Source organism: Tupaia chinensis, unplaced genomic scaffold (assembly GCF_000334495.1).
Source record: "Tupaia chinensis unplaced genomic scaffold, TupChi_1.0 Scaffold000077_1, whole genome shotgun sequence".
NCBI classification, from domain to species: Eukaryota; Metazoa; Chordata; class Mammalia; order Scandentia; family Tupaiidae; genus Tupaia; species Tupaia belangeri.
In genome coordinates, this window is record NW_006159538.1 from 3,562,063 (window position 1) to 3,568,637 (window position 6,575).

The window sequence follows — 6,575 nt, forward strand, 5'->3', positions numbered from 1 at the left end:
CCGCAGGTGCACGCCGCACGCGCCCCCAGCAGCCGACCGTGGCGGCGCCGGCCCTCGCGCAGACCGCACGCCCTCCGCAGCCGCGCGCACCTGGGCCCTAGAGCCGCTTTCCGAAACAGGCACGCGTTATACGGTGTACACACTGCCCCCAAACACACACGCCGACACACTCACATCCACGAACTCAGCCTTTTCCTCTTTTCTTAAGGCCCAGTTTTCGGAGTCAAAAAGCCAGTTCTCCGCGTCGGCTCTGCCCGGCGTCGGCTCTGCCCTCTCTCCCTGCTCCCGGGTGCGGGAAGAAACCGCGACTCTGGCGGAAGGAGCAGACTAGCGACTGGGGCAGTGGGGAGAAGGAGGAAAAGAGGGAGCGCCCCCCCACCACACCCCGGGCTTCAAGCCGGTCCAGCACCGCTAGGCGACTGCGCCCCCAAAAGAGCCCGCAGGCGCCCCTGGACTTGAGCGCGTTCGCGAGTCTAGCCAGGCAGGCCAGGGCGTGCGAGGCAGGAGGCAAAGCCAGGCTCCCGGTATCCCCGCAGCCAAGGCTCACGGTTCCCGTGGGCCAGAAAAGAGCTCGAGAGATCTCTGTCTGCGCCCTCGGGGTCATTTTTATGTGGCAGGACACAGCTGGAACTCCCGAGCAAATGGAACTCCGGGTACCACCTGCAAAGAATCCCGACCAACCCGCAACCCTGGAGCGCCGGGTGCCCCAAGCAGGGTCACTAACAGTCGCCTCCTTGCCTGGGACGGCTGCACAGCGCCTAGAACGTGGGGACCGGGAGCCAGACAGGAGGACTCCCAGCATTCGGGGCCACCCCAGGAGCCACAGCTCTCCAGGAAGGGGTTCATCTACATAAAAGGAAAGTCTCTGTGCGCCCACTTTTGGGTTCACTTTTAGATGCAACAAGGAACACGAAGGCAGCCCTTACTGAGTCCTTCCTCCCTAAGCCCTGCAAGTACTAGGGGAGGCTTCTCTCCCTCTCCTGGATTCCAACCCTGGAGAGGGGCTACCCAGTGGGAAGACGAAGTTGGGAGCCGCTATCTGCCTGAGGCCCTCCTCACCACACCGCCTCTTGCCTGGCCACCGCATGGTCTCTGAGGTCAGGTGCAGCTGGCAGCCTGGTAACTGAGCAGCACCACACCCGGCTCTGGACCTGCGGTGTGAGCGGAGTAGGAGGGATGGCGGGAAGGCCCTCTTAGCCTTAGCCAAAGTTATCAGTGGCCCTTGAAACAGGCAGGGCGCAGAGGAGTCCCAGGTGGTGTTTGGCCTCTTGAGAGGACCCAAGCTTTTAAATTGAGACTGAGCACTTGAAAGCCGGCACTGTCTCCAAAGACCTGTCTATGTCCTCCGCCTTAGGGCATTTCTAAGCGCTGGGACAGATAGCGTGGGGCTCAATGCACAGGCTCCTGCCTGGGGCCCAGCAGGCAAGGCGGTCGTTCCCACAAAGACTGGGACTGGAATCCCTACACTTTCACAAAAGTGAGTGCTCCAGGGACGAGAGAGATTTACCCATCTTAACACAGCTGGCATACCTGTTTGGGAGAATTGGTTATCTTCTTGGGTTACCCCAGTGGTGCCGGCAACTCTAGTTCTGAGCACCAGAATTATTTGACCTGGTCTTCTTCATCGCTAGTGTCTTCGCATTGTACGGAGCTTAGTAAGACACAGCAATGGCCCCGGAAATCCAGGCAGTGGATGAATGAACAGTTCCAGAGGTTCTTTACCCACGCATCGGACAGCGAATCACAGCCAGGTCTGTGACGACGTAGATCCGTTAGATGAAAGAGCAGGTGGTTGATCCAAAGACGCGTCTCTTTTTATTTAATTAAAGGAAGCAGTGTCCTGGGGAAAACTTTCTGGAATTTGAGGAGAGAATAAGTATTGTGGGCTTAACTTTAACAGTCCACCCAGTCACCATACACAAAGTAAGGCAGTTTTCTTCAGCCCATTCATGTATCATATTAGTAAGTGGATGGGGGGAAGTTTATCAAATAATTTGCTTTTTAAATCCAGAGAATTGCATCTTGGTTTCTCTAGAATTGCTGTGAGCTTCAAGGCAACTCCAATCAACCGAATTAGCATAAGAGTGTACAGAGAATAGTTTCCTAGGAATATCTTTGGCTTTCGAATCATCTCTTCAATATCTTGATGTTCACTTTAAACACTTTGTATCATTACTTTTAAATTTCAAAAACGGTAGTGTGAAAATGTTAGTGAGAAAGAGCTTCCATGTATTATACTAAAGCTCTTGAGGGTTACTTTTATTTATTTAAACTTATTCTGTTTTCTTTACAAATTTCCTAGAAGAAACCTTCTCAAGGAGAAAGTTTCATTTATTCAACCGCTGTTTATTGAGGAATTACTTACTATGTGCCAGACTTTGTTCTAGGTGCTAGGAATTCTCAGTGAGCAAAACAAAAACTCCTACCTTCCTGGTGCTTATGTCACAGTGACTTATTTAGAAACCACATCATTGGTTTGGCAAATAGAAATTTAGGCTTTAAATTAATCATTATCAATGTATCTCTAGCTGAGCCTCATAGTGCACTTTGATTGTATCTCCTTGCACGCTTGTTCTGCATTAGTAATTCCCTCTCTTTCTGTTCCTTTTTCTTTCTGCCCGTTAGTTGTTTATTCCTTGTCCTGGGTCCTATCTGGTCCTCATGCCTGGCTTACTCCCTTACTCGGTGCAGTATTTTTACCATTATATGACTGACACTTCTTCTGGAAGAAATTTTATATTGGAAATCATTTTCATTCAGAATTTTTCTTCTATCTCCATTTGGAGAGTTGAAAAAACAATTGTCACTGTTTTTTGCTTTCTGTTCTCTCTCTCTCTCTCTCTCTCTCTCTCTCTCTCTCTTTGTATCTTTTGGGGGGTTGTTACTGTTGCTGTCATTGTGTTATAGGCTCTCTCTTCTCACTAGTGTCCTAAAATTTCATGAGCTCCTTGGTGTGGTCTGTTTCTCTTTATTCTTCTGAACACTGAGGAAATACTTGCAAACTGAAATTTCGTGTCCTTCGCTTCGGAGAAATTTTCTTCCTTGTTTCTTTTATAATTTCTCCTCTTTCTGGGTGGGAGGGGTCCAACTCTCTGGGATACAGTTTTCTCAACTTACATTGTTGTTAAAATTTTTATCATATTTTTAATTTCCGAAAGGTTGTTTTTATTCTGTGGTGAACATTATTTTTTATGGCCTCTTGCTTTTATTTAATAGGCATGACATCTTCTCCTACCTCTCTGAGGCTTTTAAATGTAAGTTATTTGCTTTACGCCTTGCATATTGGAGGCTATCTTTAAACTTCTAGCTCTCTTTGATTGCTGACTTACATTGAAGTGCAAATCAGAAGAGAAGGGTAGAAATATGGAGTGGTCAGATGAAAAGCACCTCATAATTTTACTGAGGAGAACCCTAGACTATTGGTAGCTATAAATCTTTTTCTTCTGGATTCACGTTTGCCCTCAGAGGAGCCCTCCAGTCTCCTGTGTGAGGCAGGAGGATGGAAGCTGGGATGGAGTAAAAGCTCGTGGGGAAGAAAGGAAGCTGAGAGTCTTCCCTTCCACTGTGGTCCTCCTCTGGTCTTTTCTGGAACCCAGAATTGATAGTCCCTAACTGCATAGGATTTAGAAGGAAATCGTAGGTCTAAGCACCCCTTTTAAAGGTTTGCAGCCATTTCTATTTTCACTTCCTCCTGTAACTCTACCAACCAAGGCAACCAATTGTTCAAAGTCTTAGAGCTTTTCTAAGGTCCTCACACTTAATGTTTTCCTCTACCCTTGTAGAGTTTATATAAGCAACACGCATCTTTATATTGCCTTCCCTCTGCTGGACAAATGAGGTAGTCTCACCTACAGGTGAGAGATACAGTCTCCACAAAGCACTCCAATTAGACTCTCCACCGAGCAAGCGAGCAAGCTTGAATTAGACTCTCCACCGAGCAAGCGAGCAAGCGCTCTGCCTTGGCTGAAGGCCACTCCCCTTCACAGGCCTCCTTCCTGGAGGCTGCTCTCCCCCAGCCCCAGAAAAACAGAGATTCTGACCCGACAGCTAACCTGTAGAAGTTCCTTGTAGAGAGTATTTTTAGAGCTGTGTGTCCCTGCCAGAGAATGAGCAAAGCGTGGTGGCCCAGGCCCAAGCTGGTCACTCTGAGAGGTGGACGGACTCTGAGTGACGTCAAGGAATTACTCAGGTTGGGTTCCTCTGAGATAATTAAAATTCTCTCTTGGCTCAGACTCACAGGACTCAAATTGATTCTCTCTTGCCCTGTCTGAGAGCCTTACTCCACATTGCAAATAGAAATACAGGTCCCTAAAACTTCCTTGTAACACTAATTAGAATACAATCTCCTTTATTTGCTCATCTCAGATAATGTGAGTTTTTGCTAAGGTAAATTCCTAGGCAGCTGAGACATCTTTTACATGGAAAACACACCTTAAAAGCCATGTTGGATGGAAAGCCACTTCAAATGCATGGCACGCTCCTCTTAACCTTCCCTGGGTGACTCACAGCCATCATCAAAACAGCATCAGTCCCAGTGCGGTATCTTGAGGAAGGGCCTGAGTTAGCAGGCTTTGCCTCCACACCCGCCAACCCCCAGCGGCCATGCTTTGAGCTCCTAGTCCACCATGTTCAGTTGTTCATTTCCTCTTTCGGAATTGGGACCTCAGGATCATGTTTTGGGCTTTGAGTTTTCATCTGGTCATTGTGAATACAAGGGGACTTCAAAGAGTGCATGGAAGAAGGAGATTACAGTACAAATTTATTTTGGTACTGAAAAAAAACTAAGCATCTTTTTCCATAATAGGGATTTTTAATGAACTGTTAGAAGACCCTCCTCTTATCATCACCTCTAGCCCCAGCTCCAGTCTACATGAATTTTCACCTTCTAATTCAATGTTATCAAAAAAATAATGAAAGTATGTTCAATGGAACAGGCTGGAGAAATAAGAAAGAAGGAAGGAAGGATCTGAGTGTCTCTCCCATGAGTAATCCTCAAGAGCTCTTAAGTGTTGACTTATATTTTATTTATTTTTTAGAGTGCATGCGCTTGCTGGACAGACAAAGACACAGAAAGCGAGAAATCACGCCCCAGGGGAATGGCCATGCCACGATCCCTTCTCGTTTATTCTCTTCTCAGGATCTTGGGCACCCACGCACACGCACCCAGCATGTGTTTTAAGCCACCAAGTCTGGAACTCAGTGGTCAACTATGTGGGAGTCCAACAACGTAACCATTACACCATTTGCTGGTCCCAAGCATAGACTCAGGACATTTACTTCAGCCACTCAAAGGCCATTTTCATATCTTTCCTAGCTCTCAACTACGGCCTATATGGAGGAGGCTTCTAAATAGGTAAACATTTCTTTGGTGTTAAGAAAGCTAGAGAAAGACCATAGGTATGAAAGAGGCGTCTTGTGGGGCAGTAGATGGCGTGGAAGTTAAAGTGAGTGGATTCCACAAGGCCAACTTTGCAGTTGGAATTCCAAACCTAGCAGCCTGAAAATTACACTGGGCACATGTGTGTGTGTGTGTACCTTAAGTCCTAAAAGGAGAATGGAGGAGAAGGACTTGCCAGGTGGCCATCCCCCCAGGGGGTGATTTCTCACTTTCTCTTTTGTTCTCTCTCCCTAACAAGCATACACAGCCTATACAGCAAACTAAAATAAACAAATGAGAGTCTTGTGTAACAGTGCTGTTCATCAGAACTTTCTGCAATAATGGAAGTGTTCTAGAACCATATGACACAATAGTCAAAAGCTAATGTGACCCTTGAGCACCTGAAATAGGACTGGTGTGACTGAAGAAATGGATTTTGAAGTTTAGCTAGTTCTAATTAACGTAGAGGTAAAGAGCTACATTGGCTATTGGTTACTCTAGTGGGCTGCACAGGTCGACAGCATAGTTCTTGACAAATGAACAAATCGTGGAGCCACACTGACTGTTGTCAGGCTCCCACATTTATTAGCTGTGTGATCACAGGCGAATCAATTCAACTTTCCGTGCTTCTAGATCCTTCTTCATAAAACAGACATAATAACATGACTTATTTCATAGATCTGTTGTGAGGATTAAATATGGTAACACATAAAAAGGTCTTAGAACAGTCTATGGCAAATAGTAAGTGCTATATGATGTTAGCCATTATTTGGCCCAGTTGTGGTCGCACAGGTGCTAGGGCACTGCTGTTTGTGACTGGAACCCTATGGATTCCATGTTTGAATCCCAAGTTGACCTTAACACACTGAGTGCCCAGAATCCTGGCTGTCTGGAAGACTGGAGCAAGATCCTATAAGGTGCTCCATCTCTTTCTCCTTCTCCTTCTCTTTCTCTTTCTCTTTCTCTTTCTCTTTCTCTTTCTCTTTCTCTTTCTCTTTCTCTTTCTCTTTCTCTTTCTCTTTCTCTTTCTCTTTCTCTTTCTCTTTCTCTTTCTCTTTCTCTTTCTCTTTCTCTTTCTCTTTCTCTTTCTCTTTCTCTTTCTCTTTCTCTTTCTCTTTCTCTTTCTCTTTCTCTTTCTCTTTCTCTTTCTCTTTCTCTTTCTCTTTCTCTTTCTCTTTCTCTTTCTCTTTCTCTTTCT

The 6,575-nt window shown here is 46.3% G+C and overlaps 1 protein-coding gene and 1 long non-coding RNA gene across 2 annotated transcripts in view; one reads left to right on the top strand and one right to left on the bottom strand.

Annotated features, from left to right (window-relative positions):
- The window catches only part of LOC102471486 (calcitonin), a 16,009-nt gene that overhangs the window by 5,071 nt on the left and 4,363 nt on the right, over positions 1-6,575 (bottom strand). The gene's annotated exons all lie outside the window — the stretch shown is intronic.
- The window catches only part of LOC102471190 (uncharacterized), a 5,387-nt gene continuing 4,572 nt past the window's right edge, over positions 5,761-6,575 (top strand). Inside the window, exon 1 of the long non-coding RNA XR_333677.1 lies at positions 5,761-5,845. This is a non-coding gene — a long non-coding RNA (uncharacterized LOC102471190). The remainder of the gene's footprint in view (positions 5,846-6,575) is intronic.